At 45.4% G+C, this 20,526-nt stretch overlaps 1 protein-coding gene across 2 annotated transcripts in view; it reads left to right on the top strand.

Moving 5' to 3' along the window:
• Window positions 1-20,526, top strand: part of ATP7B (ATPase copper transporting beta) — a 72,978-nt gene that overhangs the window by 16,781 nt on the left and 35,671 nt on the right. The gene's annotated exons all lie outside the window — the stretch shown is intronic.

Here is a 20,526-nt window from a genome sequence, read left to right as displayed (position 1 = left end):
GCTGTTGGGGTTGGGCTTCCCTGGTAGCTGAGCTGGTAAAGAATCCACCTGCAGTGCAGGAGACCTTGGTTCAATTCCTGGGTCGGGAAGATCTGCTGGAGAAGAGATAGGCTACCCACTCCAGTATTCTTGGGCTTCCCTGGTGGCTCAGCTGGTAAAGAATCAGCCTGCAATGCAGGAGATGTGGGTTCGATCTCTGGGTCGGGAAGATCCCCTGGAGGAGGGCATGGCAACCCACTCCAGTATTCTTCCCTGGAGAATCTCATGGACAGAGAAGCCTGGCAGGCCATAGTCCATGAGGTTGCAAAGAGTCGGACACGACTGCGTGACTAAGCACAGCACAGCACATTTGTAAGCCGGGAGCAGCAGTCAGGGACAAAGGCCCTGGGCAGGAGCCGGCCTTGCTTTGTTCCAGGACCAGCCACATCTCAAAACTGCTCTTGGCTAAGGAGAGAGGGGTGTGAGGATAGGCTGACTGTAAGGATTTTAGGTTTCTCCTTTCTTGTGGAATGCTTGGAAATGTGTGGAAACCCCATGCAGGGCTTTTAGGGGTACCTCAAGGGAATGGCAACCCACTCTGTTATTCTTGCTTGGAGAATCCCATGGACAGAGGAGCCTGGCGGGCTACAGTGTTGCAAAGAGTTGGACATGACTGAAGTAACATAGCATCCTCTGATGTCCCCTTTAAGAAGATTCCTCTGGCGTTTGTTTTGCGAATAGACTTCAGGAGGTAAGAGGAGAGACCAAGAGGTCCCTACGATTATATTAATAATGCAGGTGAGATGTGCTAGTGGCCTGGACCATGTTGTCATGGGGGTGTTGAGAAGTGGTTGGATGCTGGATGTATTTGAGATAGAATCCACAGGATATGTGAGTTTGAAAGGAAGAGATGATTCTCAGCAAGGATGAATCCAAGATTGTTTTTCCTGGGTGAGGGAAGGAAGAGTTGCCTTTTACTAAGGTGTAAAGGACTGGAAGAAGCAGGGAGGGGGCATGAGAACGAAAAAAAATGTGACCCACGAGAGCAGCAAATTTCAGCGTTATTCAGGGACCATATTGAATTCTGTAGACTAGGAGCCAGTCTCTAGATTGCTCTGAGAAACTGTTCCAAAGAGGCAAGGGAGGAGCCAGGGTACATGTATGAATTTTTTGCTGGGAAAAACAAACGTGTAATCAAACATAGAAAGATCATGGCATATCACAAAGAACAGACTTTTCAAGTTAATGATTTTAGTGCTTTCCCTTGTCGGAGATGGTGCACGAATCTAGAATTCCCAGGTGGCGCTCGTGGTAAAGAATCTGCCTGCCAGTGCAGGCGATGTAAGAGATGCGGATTCCATCCCTGGGCCAGGAAGATTCCCTGGAGGGGAGGGCATGGCAACTCACTCCAGTGTTCTTGCTTGGAGAATCCCATGGACAGAGGAGCCTGGAGGGCTATAGTCCACGGGATCACAAAGAACCAGACACGGCTGAAGAGACTTAGCACACAGGGAGTCATTGACATTTTCCCCTAGATATGCATCTTAACTATCTCAGGACCAAAGCACGGAATGTTTCCTGTTTTTCTCCGTTCTGAATTCCCGTTAGTGTGTTCTCTTGGGAGGCTTTGCAACTGCGGTGGCTGATGGCTTGATCCCTGTTGAACTGGAATGGCAGGTGACATTTTTTTCTGTTTAGATGGCTCAGTTTTAGACAAGTTAATGTTTGAGTGCATATGAAATATCCAACAGGAGAAACTGGTTAAGCTTTTAGGTTCATACGTGTGTAGTTTGGGAGTTACTGGCTACAGGTGGTATTTCTACTGTGCTAAATGAAATCACCAAGTTGTATAGACAGGGAAGGGATCCAAGGTCTGAGCTGGGAGCCACTCCAGCCCTCAGAGGTTTGAGGACTAGTCTCTTATGAAGAACTCTGCAGAGGAGTCGCCAATGGGTAGGAGGAAAACCAGGAGCTGTGGGTACCTGGTGACTGACCTTGGGGACAGTGAGAAGAGTTGTTGTTTGGTCGCTTAGTCGTGTCCGGCTCTTTGCAACCCCATGGACTGCAGCACACCAGGCTTCCCTGTTCTTCACTGTCTCCCTGAGTTTGCTCAAACTGATTTCCATTGAGTTGGTGATGCTATCCAACCATCTTATCCTCTGTCGTCCCCTCTGCTCCTGCCCCAATCTTTCCCAGCATCAAGGTCTTTTCCAAAGAGTCAACTCTTTGCATCAGGTGGCCAAAGGATTGGCTTTAGCATCAGTCCTTCCAATGAATATTCAGGGTTGATTTCCTTTAGGATTGACTGGAGGGAAGGCTCTAATCAGGTGGGTGGGTGGTTGAGATGTTTGCAAGTTCTTTTCTGATCCTTTGTTTTGGGAAGCAGGAGTGGGCTTATCCTTGGGGGTGGAGGGTGCAGGGTGGGATGGAGGTCTGAGAAGCAGGGAGGAGAGGGAGGAGGGGGAGGACCAGGGAGATGGAGCTGGACTGCTGGGGGCACCAAGGCTTCTCCAGGTTAATGGTCAGGAATCAGAGCGTGGCCAGGCAGCCTGGTGTGTTGTATCTCATCCTTGTTCAGCTCCAAGGAGACAGACCTAGAGTCAGTGGGACCTTAGAGGTGAGCAGCGTTGGCCCCACATAAGGAGGGCAGCCAAGCAAGTTGAAGGTACATGTGACTAACTGTGGAGTTGAAAAGTTGGCTTTGGCTCTTTGATATCATCTCAGTGTTTCTCTTTTGGGCTCCATCCAGTCTCTTTATAGAACTACTGTGATTTTTTTTCACTCTGGGCTGTTCAGCCACATGCAGTTTTGTTGAAGAGCACTCCCTCCAGTGAGCTTTGAGGTGGTGTGTTGTGGGTTTCATTTCATATCCTGCTCATGTGCTAAGTCCCTTCAGTCATGTCTGACTCTTTGGGACCCCATAGACTCTTCTGTCCGTAGACCACCAGGCTCCTCTGTCCATGGGATTCTCCAGGCAAGAATACTGGAGTGGGTTGCCATGCTCTCCTCCAGGGGATCTTCCTGACCCAGGGATCGAACCTGCATCTCCTGTATTGGCAGGCGGGTTCTTTAGCCCGAAGAACTCCCTGGGAAGTCTTGTACATAAGCTAGTATAAAAGTCACGCAGTGCTGTTTCAGTCTGGGAATGGCCAGTTCCCCGGGAGTGGGGGGGTGAGGAGCCGACACCTCACCCTTTGCAAGTACTCCTTAGGCACCCCCAGCGGCTCAAGTCGGAGTGTTTCTTTCTACTTGAGTGCCGTCTGCTCTGGTCTTCTCTCCTAACTTGCTAATAAACTCCCAAGGGCAGAAAGTGTCTCTGTCTTCCCTTGCACGAAGCACGTAAATGTCTGGTGCCGACTCACCTTCCTGTGTTCCTGTTCGGCCTCTGCCGTGTATGGGAAACTTCCAAGCCACTGATTCCCAGTGTGCAGCTTAGTGTCAGGTTCTGTCCTGTCTCGTCGTGGGATCCCAGCTCCTCTGCCAGCCTTGGGAGGACTGGCCCAGGGTTCTTTCTGAGAAACCTCCCCTGGGTGGAGCTGGTAATCTTGGTGAGGGCTGAAATAGGTGAGCCAGACGCACCTCCTCCAAGCAGGGTCCTTTGTCCCAGAGGATCAGGGAAACACGAGATGCCCATCTGCCTGTGGGCCCAGGCCTCTCATAAAAATAGGCTTGTTTGGACACCAAGGGGTTTTCCTTTTTATACAGAAAAGAGATGCATTCTTGAATATAACTAAATTTATTTATTTTTAATTGAAGGGTAATTGCTTTACAATATCGTGTTGGTTTCGGGCACACATCTACATGAATCAGCCATCAGTTCAGTTCAGTCAGTACTGGAGTGGGTTGCTGTTTCCTTCTCCAGGAGATCTTCCCAACCCAGGGATGGAACCTGGGTCTCCCGCATTGCAGGCAGACGCTTTACCATCTGAGCCACCAGGGAAGACTCTCAGTTGCTCAGTCGCGTCCAACTCTTTGCGACCCCATAAATCGCAGCACGCCAGGCCTCCCTGTCCATCACCGTCTCCCGGAGTTCACTCAAACTCATGTCCATCGAGTTGGTGATGCCATCCAGCCATCTCATCCTCTGTCGTCCCCTTCTCCTCCTGCCCCCAATCCCTCCCAGCATCAGAGTCTTTTCTGATGGTCTTTTCTGACCTTCACGTGAGGTGGCCAAAGTACTGGAGTTTCAGCTTTAGCATCATTCCTTCCAAAGAACACCCAGGACTGATCTCCTTTAGGATGGACTGGTTGGATCTCCTTGCAGTCCAAGGGACTCTCAAGAGTCTTCTCCAACACCACAGTTCAAAAGCATCAATTCTTCGGCGCTCAGCTTTCTTCACAGTCCAACTCTCACATCCATACATGACCACTGGAAAAAAATCAGCCATAGGTAGACCTATGTCCCCTCCCTCTTGAACCTCCCAACCCATCCCACCCCTCTAGGTTGTTACAGAGCCCCAGTTTGAGTTCCCTGAGTCATACAACAAATTCCCATTGGCTATCTCTTTTACTATGTTAATGTGTATGTTTCCATGTTACAGGATGCATTTTATTTTGTAAAGTTGCTGATAAAATTTGTACAGGCGGGAGGCTAAAAATATTTTAGTGCAGGGAGACACGTGAAGGCCAGTGATTCCAGATGGAGTAGGCAGGAGTTTGAGGGAGAATGCTAATAGAGTGAAGGCGGGAGGAGTAGGGGACGACAGAGGATGAGATGGTTGGATGGCATCACCGACTCGATGGACATGAGTCTGAGTAAACTCTGGGAGTTGGTGATGCACAGGGAGGCCTGGCGTGCTTCAGTCCATGGGGTCTCAAAGAGTTGGACACGACTGAGTGACTGAACTGAACTGAACTGAATGGAGTTTGCCCTTGTATCGTAACGAGGGGAACAAAAAACACCATGACAGTCCAGGTACAGAGCACATTCTCATCTGTCTGTAGTCCAGCTCAGTTCAGTTCAGTCGCTCAGTCAGGTCTGATTCTTTGCTACCCCAAGGACTGCAGCATGCAGTCCAGCTCAGTATTTATTTAACATCTGTTTGTTCATCACCTCCTTACATCTGTGGGCAGATAAGACGTGAGGACCTCGCCTTCCAGGAGCTTACATGTTTCCTGGTGCTGAGTGCATGCTTGGCTAAGTACTGATTTAGCTGAGAGCAATTTCAGTGTTGGGAGCAGACTGGTTCCCCAGTAATACCTGCCAGGTCTGTGGTGTTGGCTTCAGTGATACTGGAACTCAGATAAGGGAGAGCCTCAGGCTGGGCAGAGACAGCTCCCCCCAGAGGCAGGACTTAAAGGATAAGGAGGATTAGATGGGGAGGGGGGTGGATCAAAGGCTCAGGTGTGAGGAAGGAGGAAGGTACCAGAAAGAGGATTTTGGATTTGATTCTCTAGGCTGGGAGCATGGCTCGTGTCCCTGCAGTTTCACTGGTCCCTTAGAATCTCTGGGAACAATGGTGAATCCAAGCATTCCCATCTCCAGAATTGCCCTCCCCTGCCCCGCCCAGTTCCCCCTCCTCTCTGCCAAACTGGAAATGGTGTCATCAGGTCCCCTCGTGTCACCTGCTGTGATCTCTTGATGACGGAGCCCAAGGGCCTCCTCTGCTGTTAATCCCACTCTGCTATTCATTTTCTCTGCTCCTTGTAACCCTGTAATCCCCGCCCCTACCTCTGAGTTCTCAGGCCTGCCCAGACTGTTTCTAAATCTCAAAATGTAACGTGTTAGTCCTCTGCTTCAAAACTGGTGTTCTCCACCGTCCACAGGACAACGTCTAAACTTCCTACCTTTGAAGCCCAATCTGGCCGAGCCTCTTTTTCTGGCTGTGTTCTAGGTCTGAGTCACCATTTAGGAGAAGGAAAATGATTTTACAGTAAAGTATTTGAGATTTCCCATAGCTCATGGTGCTAACAGGATGGACTGTTCAGAAGCACTTGGGACCTATGAGGCTGACAACCGTTCATAACTACAGCACAGAAGCAGATCATGGTCCCTTATCACCAAGGAAAAGTTCAAGTTAAACTATGAGTAATAACTCATATTTGAAAAAAATAACAGAAAGATAAATGACCTTTGGGGAGAATTTCCACCCAAAATGGTAAAAAAAAAAAAAAAAATTTAAATCTGGTGCTCAAAGAGATAGATGGAAATCCATTTACAGTGCCCAGTAGGAGAAATGTGAAGGGGTGGGCAGGCATATATGGCTCCTGACAGATCCTATCCGGAAACACGGAAGCCACAGGAAAGGAAGCAGGATTTGAGCGATTACGGACCCACCAGGCTCATCTGCACAGACTCCTGCGTGGCTTTGGGGCCCGAGGTCCTTGTTTGCCTTCCTTGTTGGCGCTCTGATTTAAATGGCATTTCTTGGAGGTCAAGTTGGATGCTTTTTCGAGCACATGGGAGATAAGAAGCCAACCCAGACACAGCTGGGAATCGACCGCCTTGAGCATGTTTCAGAAATGGAAGCAAACAAGTAGTTTCTCAGAGGACTAAACGAGAGCAGAAGCAGAGGAAGAATCTCGGTCTGGAGTTCCTGGGGCAGCGATGGCGGTTTTAACGGGGGAGGAGGGGTGATTGTAGGCAACCCATAAAGAGGCAGAGTCCTCAGTGACCTTGAGCCGATGGGGTTGTGTTTCCAAATGCCCTCATGGGGTGCAGGCCCCTGTGACCCCCTCTTTCTCCCGAGGGCACATACAGCAGAGGGAGTAGATTAAGCCAGGACCCAGAATTTTACCAAACTGACTTGAATCCGTCCTCAGCGTGGACACTCCACACGTACTTGCTGCAGGAGGTGTTGCCAGGATTAGTGGCTGGTGGAGCTGTTCCTCCCATGGGGAATGAGGTCGCCTCCTTCCTGTTTCTGGGTGGGGGGAGTGGGGGGTGAGGGGTGGGAAGGGAAGCAGGGCCGCCCAACAGAGTGGGAGGCCACCCAGATTACCCCACTGTCCTGTATGTCTTTCTCTTAATCCTCCTGAGGAACGGCGCGTAGCCTGAGACGCCTGAATTGTGTCTTAGTTCCCGACTGTTCTGCCCCTTATAAAATACGGATGAGCCCTGTTCCCAGTGAGTTCCTGCAGTCAGTTCGTCCAGAAACCAAGCCGTTGGTCCCAGGGAGAACAAAGCTGCAGGAAGCACGGAATTCTCTTACACCTTCTTGAAAATGCAAGTCGTGTGGCCTGGAAAATACTTTTCTCCTCTAGTGAGCTGCACCCCGGAGCTGTGGAAGAGGCAGCTGAAGTTATTCCAAGAAAGCGCTCTGAGTTTGGTAATAAAAGGCAGTGATATTTTGCCTCTGCCTCCGGGCCGGACTCCTGGGAGCACACGGGGCCAAGAGGAAACGGCTGGGTGTACGGAGATCACTCCCGGCACTGGGCCCCCCTTACATGCAGCCCTGGGCGCGCAGGGGGCCGTGTGCAAAGATCCCCGGTGCTGAATGCAATGTGATGAGTAAGAGGATGCCAATTGGTTTGAGTGGGGTAGATCAACAAGAGCAAATATACATACAGTGGTGTGCAGCCTGCCCGAGTTCCCGGAGGCTTGGCTGGCAGCCGTTCCTGGGCTGGCCCAGGGGCAGAGGGGAACCTGCCTGACTTGACACAGCAGGTGCCTCCCCTCTGCTGGTTAGGAGGATGCTTTTGGAACATTTTTTTGTGACACGATCAAATAGCCCAGAGAAGGTGAACTGTGAGGTAAAGGCGTGAACGCGGCGATGGAGAGAGCTGGGGACCAGACACCCGGGAGCCCCGAGCCATCCTCCCTGGCGACTCTGGGTGACCCACAGGTGACCCTGCTGTCTGTCCACAAACGGTGGTCCTTCAAGAGGAGGCCTGGGACCGGGGGCTCCAGCAGGCCAGTGATTTCAGAGGAGGAATGCCCTCCCCCATCAGAGGAAGGAGAATTTTCACAGAAGGTTTTGAATGGATCGGAAGAGATCAGTTCCAAGCAGGTGAGTGGTGTTGCAGAAGGGCTGACAAGCCAGGAGGGCTTCTTATAAAAGTTCCAGGTTATAAATGGAGGTTTCCTGCTTGTCTTACATCAGAGGGGCCAGTGGAGTGGCTCTGGGGTGTGGACTGAGCCAGGAGCCCAGGGGAACTTTCCAGAGATTAAGTCCACGGTGGATAAATCTTGGGTTTTGTTGCTTCTTACTTTCAGGATTTTTTTAAGCCTCTGTGGTGAACAGGTTTCTCAAAATGCAAATCAGACAAAAATGAATCTTCTCTCTCTTTTTATTTATTTTTAACATGTGTACCTTCTTGTGTTAATCTTCACGTTTCAACCAAATAAGCATTTTGAAAATGTTGCTGCCAGGTGAACCTGCTCTTAAATGAAAGGTTTGTTAACCCAAACGTCAGGTCACATTCAAAATCAGGGCAGTGTAACTAATGTTTTGTAAAAATGGTGCTTCAGTGGTATTTCCAGGTGGTACAGGTGGTCTGTGTGGGATTCTTTTCATTGCTATGAGGAGATGGGAAAAAAATGCTACTACGTAGACATAAAGGGAAGGTTTCATATGTCTTTTGCTCCTTTAGGAGTTATCTTTGTTTCTTCTGGTGTTGTTTAAAAAGTCTGTAAAACTAAAGGAGATATTGTAAGTTGAGATTTTTGAAATGAAAGAGATTTGTGTACATTGAAGATTTATGAACGTCCATTTATGCAGTACACAGTCAACGTTCATATTTCTAGTTGAATGTTGTAAGACAGGGAAATATAATTTTTTTTTGTAAAATGCTTAAGAGCTTTTCTTTAAAGTGTTCAGACTACTACTTGACAAAATTCAACCTATGTCTGAGGTATTTGAATGGGAAATAGTCTAATGATTTTTGATGGCCACTTCTAACCTCATATGACTGGGAAAACAACCAGAACCTGACCAGGGAGCCCTTCAGGAGGGCCAGGCTGGAGGCCAGGCTGGAGGCTGTGGCTGTGAGAGTCAGGTGTGGGTCTGCACCCTTACTGGGCTGTGGGATCTGGCAGGTGAGCTTGGACTTCTCCAGCTCCAGATTCCAGGATGAGAAATCTTGCCTCCCGGGGTTGTGAAAGCACCTTGTCGAGGACTATATACACTCACAGTGGTATTGTCTCTACCAAAATGATCTTCAGTGGGATTCCTAACTCTGGAGATGTGTTTGGTGCACTTTGAACGTCTGGTGGAACTGTGTTGGCCAGTTAATGTATCTGAGCACAGTTGCAGCCTTTTTTTTTTTTTCTGAAGCTCTAATTATAAAAGTTAACACCTGTTTATTATGCACAGCAAATTTAACATGAAGCAGTGGAATATAGAAGACTATAAAGACTTAAAAGCAGCTGTATGCGTCAGCCATTTTGCCACTACACGTATGAACATATGTGAGTTTGTGTATGTGTACAAAAGCATTACATACCTTGTATTTTTTATACTTAATATTTTGTGGAAATACAGATATATATATATATATACATGTATATTTGTTGTTTAGTTGCTAAGTCATGCCTGACTCTTTTGTGACCCCTTGGACTCTAGCCCGCCAGGCTCCTCTATCCTTGGGACATATTTATACATAATATAATTTGAATTAACTGTCCCCAAATGGGGGAAATTTGTAGTAGGTGGTTTATGATGATTAAAAACCAAAGTAAACGTCAATTACAGTTGAGTACTCGTTCGCTGTTAACAGTGTATTGACTCAAAGTCTGTTATAAATCAAACTCTGGATATACTTGAGATAACTTATTCAGTACCTGGTGTACTGGAAGGGACTTGTCACCTCATGTCATCATCGTCCTCTTTTAACAGACAGAAAGCTGAGATCAAGAGGTTAGATAATCCGCTTGAATGGTTGAATCCCAGGTCTGTCTGAGGACAGGCCCCTTGCTTTTTGTTGGGACAGGGAAGTATTAACATGCTGGGTGAGATCGAGTTTGAAAACCCTATCTTCTTCTGAGTATTGAAGAGCGCTAACATAGAGTGAACAAAGAGTTACCATTCGGGCAGTGCATGGTTCACAAAAGATGCAGGTAGCTGCTCTGAAGAAAACATTTCAAAATTGTGTTTGTAGTTAGTGGATTTGTGTACTTTTTACGTTTCTTGTAAAATGTAGATAGAGTACGTTCTGTACAATGTAAAACGAAAACATGTTGTTGAGCAAGCCCTCGGTTTCTTCTGTGTTTTGCAAAGGCATAACTGGTCAGAACTCAGCCTGGAGGGGCCACCCCTGCCCCCACATACGTTAGAGCCTCTTGCTGGTGTGAGCAGACTGTGTGAGGTGAGGTTCTCAAGCGCATACCCCCCTACACACACACCCACCCCTCCAGGAGCATGCGCACCAAGAAGGAGAAGGCGGTCTCGGCGCCCTGGCCTGGCTGTGCTAGCCCTGAATCCGCAGGCCTCCCTGGGTCTTTGTTTCCTCTCAGGCCCGGGACAGTGGCCTGGAAAGGAATAGGCTTCTGCCTCCGAGAACCCCATTGAGGAGCTGTGGAAAGTACAGGCTCCTGGCCCTCATTCCAGTTGGAGGGTGGTGGGAATTCCCCTTTGCACTCAGACCTGCCCGCCCAGCCTCCTTACTCCTTGCCTGTGGCCAGGCTTGTCCGCTGTGTTGCTCGTCTTTCTCTTCCGTATCTGACAGTGTATTTGTTTATGGGGAGTGAACTCTTGAATGAATGAGGATACGAACCGGAAGTGGATTTCTGTGGCAGGAGGAAGTAGTGTTGTTGGAAACACTGAACTGGTTGTGATGAGGGTGTTGGGTTGTGGGCCTGACCGTTTTAGAAAGCAACCTACAGAATTCTTCTTGTTTTTAAGGATTTTTTTTTTTCCTGTGGATTTTTTTTTTAAGTCTTTGTTGAATTTGTTACAATATTGCTTCAGTTTTATATTTTGGGTTTTTTGGTCACAAATCATGTGAGATTTTAGCTCCCCGATTGGGGATTGAATCTGCACTCCCCTCACGGGAAGGTGAAGCCTTAACCACAGGACCACCAGGGACGTCCCAACACACAGGATTCTGTGCTGGGTGAGAGGTGGTCAGGCTGGTTTTTTGTTTTGTTTTTCTTGCTTACATGAAACCAAGACGACCCAGCTGGCACAGGTGTATCCCAGCTAAATAAAGGGAAAAAAAAATAGATGAAGTGGGTGATCCAGTCACTTAAGAAGTCACTAACAAATTGTCATGGAATCATCGTTAGCAGTGCTACAGTGGTGTGCACTTTTCTAGGGAACTTGTCATTGTATTTTCTTAATTTTTTCCTAAAATTAGTATCTAAAGGATATAAACATCAATAACAAAGTATAAGAGTGTGGTTTTCTTCCTCTCTAGAAAAATAGGATATAGTATATGCTCTTATACAGTTTTACAACTTTTCTCCCCTTTAATCTATCATGGATAGATTTCCATGGCAATACATGTAAATTCACCTTTTTAAAAAAATGCATAAAATTCTTTTGGATGGACACTTTATATAAACTGTTCTCTGCAGAAGACTATTTAGATGGTTGCCACATTTCAGTATGGAGGATAGAAATGGACATTTTCATGGCCCTATGGGTCTATATGATGAAATTCCCAGAAGTACTGGGACAGGAGCACTTAATATTTTGACAAATAGTGCTTAATTCCTCTCAGAAAGATTGCGTACATTTATTTTTCTACCACCAGTAGTTGAGAATTCTTTTTACCTATTCTCTTTCTTACTGTATTGTCAAACTTAAAAAATTTTTTTGCCAGCCTGTTGGGTGAAGAGTGACAGCTTATTTACTTTTGCGTTTTGTTATTATTTTCCCTCCTCATTCTTTTTTCTTTTGGTTTTATTGAGACATAATTGATGTACAGTGCTGTGTATAAGTTTAAGGTGTACAGCATAATGATTTGACTTGTATTGTGACATGAACACCCGCAGTAAGTTTAGTGACATCCATCATCTCTTTTTTTTTTTAAAAAAAAAGGGCGGGGGGATTTTTTTTTTTGTGATGAGAACTCAGGATTTACCCTCATAGTAACTTTTGTATGTACTATACAGAAGTGTTAGCCTTTCTTTTCCCTCTGAGCCCCCAGGGAAGCCCTGTTTACTACAGCCATTCTGCTGTACATTGCATTCCTGGGACTTATCTTGTAACTAACAGTTTGTATCTTTTGACCACCTTCATCCAATTCCTCCTCCCCCCAGCTCTCTGCCTCTAGTAACCACAAATCTGACCTCTTTTTCTGAGTTTTTTTTCTTTTTGCTCTAGGTTCTGCATATGAGTGAGGTCATACAGTAATTGTCTCTCTCTGATTTAGAATAATGCTTTCAAGATCCATTCGTGAAGGAACTTCCATACTGTTTTCCATCGTAACTGCTAACAATTTGCATTCCTACCAACAGTGTACCAGGGCTCCCTTTTTCTCCACATCTTCACTAGCATTTGTTATCACTTGCCTTTTTGATGATAACCATTCTAACAGACACTGTTGCAAAGGCATACAAATAGCCAGCCGATGCACATAAAGGTGATCAACATCACTGGTCCTCCAAGAAATGCAAATCAAAACCACCGTGAGATATAGTGCACCCAGTTTCTCAGTAAGGGTTAAAGTTTTTTTTTCTCATTGTGTTCTAGAGAAAGAAACTGACGGTAAACGGTCATTGGTGTGGATTTTCCCAGAAAGTGCCCTGTCAGCACCAGGGCTGGCCATGGCCCTAAGGCCAGAGGTCAGGCTGGAGCTCACACAGCCCAGGCACACTGTCCTCTGCGGTGTTTGAAGTAAAATGCCCAGAGTTTGTTTTATCAGTAGATAAAATGTAAATAATTCTCACTGGGAGCTCTTTCTTGACCTTTGTGAAATAGCATTAAAGGACAGTTTGAAGGGATTGGAGTGGGGATGGGGGAATGTGTACATGAGTTTTAATGATTAGTTCTTATCAGTAAAATGGAAAATAATGAGTTCCCTGCCTACTTCCCTGGACTGCTTTTGAAGATCCAATGAGGCCTTATTTGTCTTCATAGTCATTTTCAATCAATTATGATGTTAGCCTTTTAAATTCCCTTAGCTTTCAGTCCTTAGCTTTCAGACCTCCTTGCAGAACCGGAGTGGATATTATTGTTACCTCCTTCACAGCTAAGAAAACTGAGGCTTGGATTTGCTCAGATGAGGACGAATCTCCTACCTGAGGCTGTCAGTTCAGTTCAGTTCAGTCGCTCAGTCGTGTCCAACTCTTTGCAACCCCATGAATCGCAGCATCCCAGGCCTTCCTGTCCATCACCAACTCCCAGAGTTCAAGCCCTTCAAAAAATTCACAACACGTGGGAAGGGCTGATATTTAAACATATGGAGTGAACATGTTCCTTAGAGGATAAAGGATTAGTTGTGTCTAACTCTTTGCGACCCCACCTGACTGTAACCCTCCTCTGCCCATGGATTCTCCAGGCAAGAATACTGGAGTGAGTTGCCATTCCCTTCTCCAGGGGATCTTCCCAATCCAGGGACTGAACCCGGGTCTCCTGCTCTGTAAGCAGAGTCTTTACCGTCTGAGCCACCAGGGAAGCAAGCTTAGAGGATAAAGCCATGTTGAAGCATGTCATCTGTTCCTCATTGCTGTCATCTTTATCACGATGATAATATTATCATTGCTTATATTAGTATGGTTTAGCAAGACATTTTCTTCTTTGCCTTAAAGACACTGAAACACCACATTTGTTTTCTAGTATAAAAGTAGGGCCTTTTTTTTAAAATTTAAGTTTTAAAAATTAGAAAATGTGTGCTGTTGCTGCTGCTGCTGCATCGCTTCAGTTGTGTCCGACTCCGTGCGAAAATGTGTACAGACAGTAAAAAGGTCAGAATGTTATAACTCACCCATAGGTAACCTCAGTTTTATGTGTTAATACCTAAGTATGTATTTGTCTAAATTTATGTACATACCGCTTTTTTTTTTTTTTTTTGGCTATACCATGTTATATGAGAAATCCTAGTTTCCCCAACCAGGGATCAAGCCCATGGCCCCCGTGTTGGAAGCCTGGATTCTTAACCAATGGACCACCAGGGAATTCCCCTACCCTACCCCACCGCCCACTTTTTTTTTTTTTACATACTCATTTCACTGGGGACATTGATTCTTTCTCAGTGAGGGTTTTAGAGACTGACACCTATTTGCCTGGAGTGTTGTTGAGTCGCTCAGTCGTGTCCAACTCTTTGCAACCTCATGGACTGCAGCCTGCCAGGCTTCTCTGTCTATCACCATCCCCCAGAGCTGGAGTGGTTGGGGTGGGATCTTTTCTTGAGTCAGGCTCTTCTGACCCTCCTTCCACTGTGAATCTGTGATGCCTAAAGAATTCTCAGATAAGAATAAAGCTGATACTAAGGGTTGCAGGCCTTAGTGTCTATCTGCTTAGGCTTAGGCCCAGGCCACCCTGTGATCTCAGCCACAGCCTCACCTCCATACTGTGTTCATTCACCTCGATGGAGTCTGCTGTTACCTGACAGGTAGTGTCAGGGAGGAAGAAATTTTCCTCTGGCCTTCTCATTCTTCTGGCTCGTCCAAGAATGAAATTGACACGAGACAGATTGATGGGAGGAAGTCAAACAGAGGGAGATTTCCCTTACAAATATAAGTGTTTCTTACAAAAAGGCAACTCTTACTTGGTTTTCAGAGCCCTTTCAGTGTCGGCTATTACCCCGAAAATAACTAGCTTGAAACAATATGCCGAAGAGATGTGTTTTAGGGTGGCAAATTCTCCTCCCCTGTAGTAGTGTGGCTGCTTTTGTTTTCATTTTGCTCTTCAGCATTGTAATCTTTTCCTGTAATTAACATGGTGAAAAAGAAAAAAGTAACCTTAAGATTTCTTTAAAAAATAGAAAGCCTGTTGGACTTTGAGCTGGATTTAAATCCCAGCTCTGTTATTTGTGACGTTGGATAAACCTCTGAGTCTGTTTCAGCAGTAAAATGTTGATAAGAGTATCTCCTTACAGAATTATCTTGCACGTTAGGGACATAAAATGCCATCCTCATAAAGTAACACTGAGAATCATTAACTATTTGCTACCTATTGGGTCTGTACGTATGGAAAAAATCAGGACCTTTCTGTGTTTTCAGTTCCATTAAAGTTCAGGTGTATAGAGTTGTATGGGTGGAGATTATATACTGGATAAGTTGTAGGCATGTAATAATATTTTTGCCTCATAAGTTGTTAAGGGTGTTCTACAGCTTTCGGAGTGAAAGAAGTCTCAAGATATGTTGGCAAGTGGTATCCTACTTAAGGATGCTGGAGATCCAGGTGTAATTAAGAGATCTCAGAAGTGGTTAGTGGTCCTTTCCTTGTGCATGTAATAGTATTTGCCCTTTGATTTGTGATCACAGCCGTTTTTAACAGGGTGTGTCATTTCTGGGCTCTGCAGTTTCAGTCTGGCTTTGAACACTTTGCTTAAAACATGCCACACCCATTTCCAATTTCTTCATATTAGAATGGCCTATCCAAAGATCTTATTTTCCTTTGCTGGCTCCATCTTAGTGAATAAACTGTTTATATTCCTTTCCCTGCCTTTCTTTGAAAAGTCCTGGTACTCTCAGCAAATTCCATGGGACCTAGGCACCTAGAGAGGTAGCAAAGAATGGAAATTCACTTTTGGATTCTTCTATGTGTAATTACCCTCTTCCTGGGTATTTCCAGGCCCTTCTCATCCTGATGTCTACTGTACTGGTAGTTTATTGAAAATTCAAAAGCTGGTAACCTGGTGTTGGACCTGCAGAAGAAGTCTCCCCAGTGTTTATTCTCAAGGAGTCTATGATTTAGTGGGATGCAAACAACATTGGAAGTTCCACCCGGTTCTTCCTGGACACAGCCTGTTCCCTGTGTCCACTTTCCAATGTCTGTTGCTTCTGATGAACCCTTCAACCTAGGCGTGTTTGTTTGAACTCAGTAGATGAGTTTTCCCCCACCCTAGAGATTGTCTTCATCGAAGAACGGAATTAAAAGTACATACGGTCTGTGTGTTCACTTAGAAATGATCCAAACACCTGACAGCTGTTGTGAGGTTGCCCCTAAACCAACAGGTACACTGGTGTTTCACAAAGTTGTGTTATTTGTAAAATCTTGTCCTCCATAACTGCTTGTCCTTAGAAGACTGTGTGTTTAAAAGGGAGACCTCTGAGAATTGTTTGCTACAAACAAATGGCTTCCAACATTTCTGCAAACTCCTTTAGGAGGAACATATTAATGGGATCAATAATCCAGGGATTAAGAGCCAGCTTTGTGGCTTGGGTTTGGTGAGTTGTAGATAGACCTAGGATCAAAACAAAGAAATTGGGTAGTAAATCATTAGGGATTTGTTTTTCCAATGGACTGGTTGAGAGATGTCTTATTATAAGGAGGTGATTTCTGCCTTACTAAAATACTGTTTTAAAGTGAATATCTTTGTAGTTTTTGCTGCATCTTTTTTCAGTTAAATGAGGTTTTGATTCAGTTAAATGAGGATTTGATTCATACCAGTTACAATCAAGCCACTGCTCTGAATCTCCTTTATGTTCACATTATTTTAATTGTTAAATCAATTTTTTTAGAATCCAGTAATGCTTATACATTGTACAGTAAGTTGCACAGTGTAAAGTAACTCTTTCTTCCTATGCCTGACCCCAACTACCTGACCCCTTCAGCTGCCCAGTCCACAAACTCAGTGCCAACACATTCTTGTAGAGATAACTCCATACATATATAAACATCTCTGTATGTACTATTCTTTTTCCCTCTCAGTCGCACTAGCATGCTGTGATGGACTTATTTCGGTGGCCTTCCCAGTGGACTCCACCTCCTTGTATGTAAGTTCAGTCAGTTCAGTTCAGTTGCTCAGTCGTGTCCGACTCTTTGCGACCCCATGAATCGCAGCACTCCAGGCCTCCCTGTCCATCACCAACTCCCGGAGTTCACTGAGACTCACGTATGTAAACTTGTATGTAAACCCTTATGTAATTCTCTCCTGTATTGACTGAGCTTGGCCTTGTGACTGGCTTTGGCCAATGGTGGATTAACAAGTGTGATGCAGGCAGAGACTTGGTAAGTGCTTGTTCTCTAGGAATGCTTACTATTGTGACCCTGCCTCTCAGAACCCAGAAAACCTCAATTGGGAGGTGCCCAGCCTAGCCATGGAGAGAGGCTACATGAAAGAGAACCAAGGTCCCTACCAACAGCAGCCAGCATCAACTTGCCAGCTATGTCATGAATGCACTATCTTCTTGGAAGATAGTTCCGAGCCCCATCCAGGTCACCCGAGATGATGCTCTATGGAGCAGAGATGAGCATTTCTTGCCAAATCTGTCTGAACCGAAAAACTGTGAGCGGTCATCATAAGCCACTAGTTTCGGTTTGTCATGTAGTAACGGATAACCGAAACACTAGGTTCTAACAGTGAAGAACCCCCCTGCCAACCCAGGAGACATAAGAGACGCAGGTTCAATCCCTGGGTTGGGAAGATCCCCTGGAGGAGGGCATGGCAACCCACTCCAGTATTCTTGCCTGGAGAATCCCATGGACAGAAGAGCCTGTTAGGCTATAGTCCATGGCATCGTAGAGGATCCAACACTGAAGCAACTTAGTGCACACTCATAAATTAATTATTCCCTTTTCTCTATTTAAAAATATTAAAAAAAAATTCCTTGTAATTATTAATCCCAAATTAGCTTATGATTTCCTCTGTGGATATACAAATAAATATTCATAATCTGTTTCAAAAGTTATTTAAATTTTCATCTTGTTAAGCTGCTCAAAAGCTGAAGTTGAAAAGATCTGCATTTTATACACGGGGACATAGAAGATCAGTCCACATAATGGAGATTCAACTGAAGATGAGCAGGGTTGTATAGGTGCCTAGTGACATATACTTTTTTTTTTTTATAATCAGGTACCATATATAAAATCCTATGCCCAAATGTCTGAAGCAGTACTGATAAAGAAATGCAAAAAAAAAAAAAAAAAAAGGCTGTCTGAGGAGGCCTTACAAATAGCAGTGAAAAGAAAAGAAGCAAAAAGCAAAGGAGAAAAGGAAAGATATAAGCATCTGAATGCAGAGTTCCAAAGAATAGCAAGAAGAGATAAGAAAGCCTTCCTCAGCAATCAATGCAAAGAAATAGAGGAAAACAATGGAATGGGAAAGACGAGATCTCTTCAAGAAAATTAGAGATACCAAGGGAACATTTCATGAAAAGATGGGCTCAATAAAGGACAGAAATGGTATGGACCTAACAGAAGCAGAAGATATTAAGAAGACATGGCAAGAATACACAGAAGAACTGTACAAAAGAGATGTTCACGTTGCAGATAATCACAATGGTGTGACCACTCACACTCACCTAGAGCCAGACATCCTGGAATATGAAGTCAAGTGGGCCTTAGGAAGCATCACTACAAACAAAGCTAGTGGAGGTGATGGAATTCCAGTAGAGCTTTTCCAAATCCTGAAAGATGAGGCTGTGAACGTGCTGCACTCATCAGTGGCCACAGGACTGGAAAAGGTCAGTTTTCATTCCAATCCCAAAGAAAGGCAATGCCAAAGAATGCTCAAACTACCACACAATTGCACTCATCTCAAATGCTAGTAAAGTGATGCTCAAAATTCTCCAAGCCAGGCTTCAGCAATACGTGAACCATGAACTTCCAGATGTTCAAGCTGGTTTTAGAAAAGGCAGAGGAACCAGAGATCAAATTGCCAACATCTGCTGGATCATTGAACAAGCCAGAAAGTTCCAGAAAAACATCTATTTCTGCTTTATTGACTATGCCAAAGCCTTTGACTGTGTGGATCACAATAAACTGTGGACAATTCTGAAAGAAATGGGCATACCAGACCACCTGACCTGCCTCTTGAGAAATCTGTATGCAGGTCAGGAAGCAACAGTTAGAACTGGACATGGAACAACAGACTGGTTCCAAATAGGAAAGGAGCGCGTCAAGGCTGTATATTGTCACCCTGCTTATTTAACTTATATGCAGAGTACATCATGAGAATCACTGGGCTGGAAGAAGCACAGGCTGGAATCAAGATTGCTGGGAGAACTATCAATAACTTCAGATATGCAGGTGACACCACCTTTATGGCAGTAAGTGAAGAACTAAAGAGCCTCTTGATGAAAGTGAAAGAGGAGAGTGAAAAAGTTGGCTTAAAGCCCAACATTGAGAAAACTAAGATCATGGCATCTGGTCCCATCACTTCATGGGAAATAGATGGGGAAACAGTGGAAACAGTGTCAGACTTTATTTTGTAGGCTCCAAAATCACTGCAGATGGTGATCTCAGCCATGGAATTAAAAGACACTTACTCCTTGGAAGGAAAGCTATGACCAATCTAGACAGCATATTAAAAAGCAGAGACATTACTTTGTCAACAAAGGTCCGTCTAGTCAAGGCTATGGTTTTTCCAGTGGTCATGTATGGATGTGAGAGTTGGACTATAAAGAAAGCTGAGCACCTAAGAATAGATACTTTTGAACTGTGGTGTTGGAGAAGACTCTTGAGAGTTCCTTGGACTGCAAGGAGATCCAACCAGTCCATCCTAAAGGAGATCAGTCCTGGATGTTCATTGGAAGAACTGATGTTGAAGCTGAAACTCCAAAGTTTGGCCATCTGATGCGAAGAACTGACTAATTTGAAAAGCCCCTGATGCTGGGAAAGATTGAGGGCAGGAGGAGAAGGGGATGACAGAGTATGAGATGGTTGGATGCCATCACCAACTCAATGGACAATGGGTTTGGGTAGACTCTGGGAGTTGGTGATGGACAGGGAGGCCTGGAGTGCTGCGGTTCATGGGGTCACAAAGAGACACGACTGAGCGATTGAACTGAACTGAAAAACTATATCTAATTATGAGAGTGGTGAGGCTGGGATCTTAGGAAGAGGAAATTTTGAATAGAATGGCTGAAGCCACAACATCATGCGAAGAGTTCAGGAAATTACACTTGAGCCATGATCAAATAAAAAAATGAATCCCTTTAGTTTGGTGGAGCATGTGTCCTTTTGAGTAATAACTACAGTGGTCCATGTGGGGCAGGGACTCTGTGGAGGCAGCTCCGAGACTTGACTTGTTCAGCCTGACTTCCTGTTCTTCCAGCTGTCCCCCTCACGCTCCCCTTGGTGCCCTGGGCACCGCTGAGCTCAGGGAGCATCCTTTCTGACGCTTGGTCATAGGCACCGTGGTCTGGCCCCACGGGCTGGGAGGTCTGTACTCGGAACATGTGCCTGGTGGTCGTTAAATCTAACCCCTGCTAAGAGAATGAGATGGACACGCCTAGAAAGAGAGGCAGAATTAGGGTGTTGGCTATCCTGTGTATTTGCATTCCAGCAGGACCTCCAAAATTGGAGCTAAAAGGACCGAGCCCAGTGGGGCGGTTTCAAGTGTTGACTGGAGTCGGGAAGGTCTCAAGGGACTTGTGCGCTTCTGTGCTCTCTGTGTGTGTTCGGACTCGCCATGCCTGTCCCGTGTCTGTCAGTCCCATCATGGTCTCCTTTCCTGCGGAAACCTTTACTCCATCCATGGTAGAAAAACATTTCACCAAGGTGGGCTTTTGACTTCTGTGTTCAGAATCACAGAAACAGCTGGAAGGAACCCCTC

This window comes from Bubalus kerabau, chromosome 12 (genome assembly GCF_029407905.1).
Source record: "Bubalus kerabau isolate K-KA32 ecotype Philippines breed swamp buffalo chromosome 12, PCC_UOA_SB_1v2, whole genome shotgun sequence".
Lineage (NCBI taxonomy): Eukaryota > Metazoa > Chordata > Mammalia > Artiodactyla > Bovidae > Bubalus > Bubalus kerabau.
This window is presented reverse-complemented; position numbering and strand designations above follow the sequence as displayed.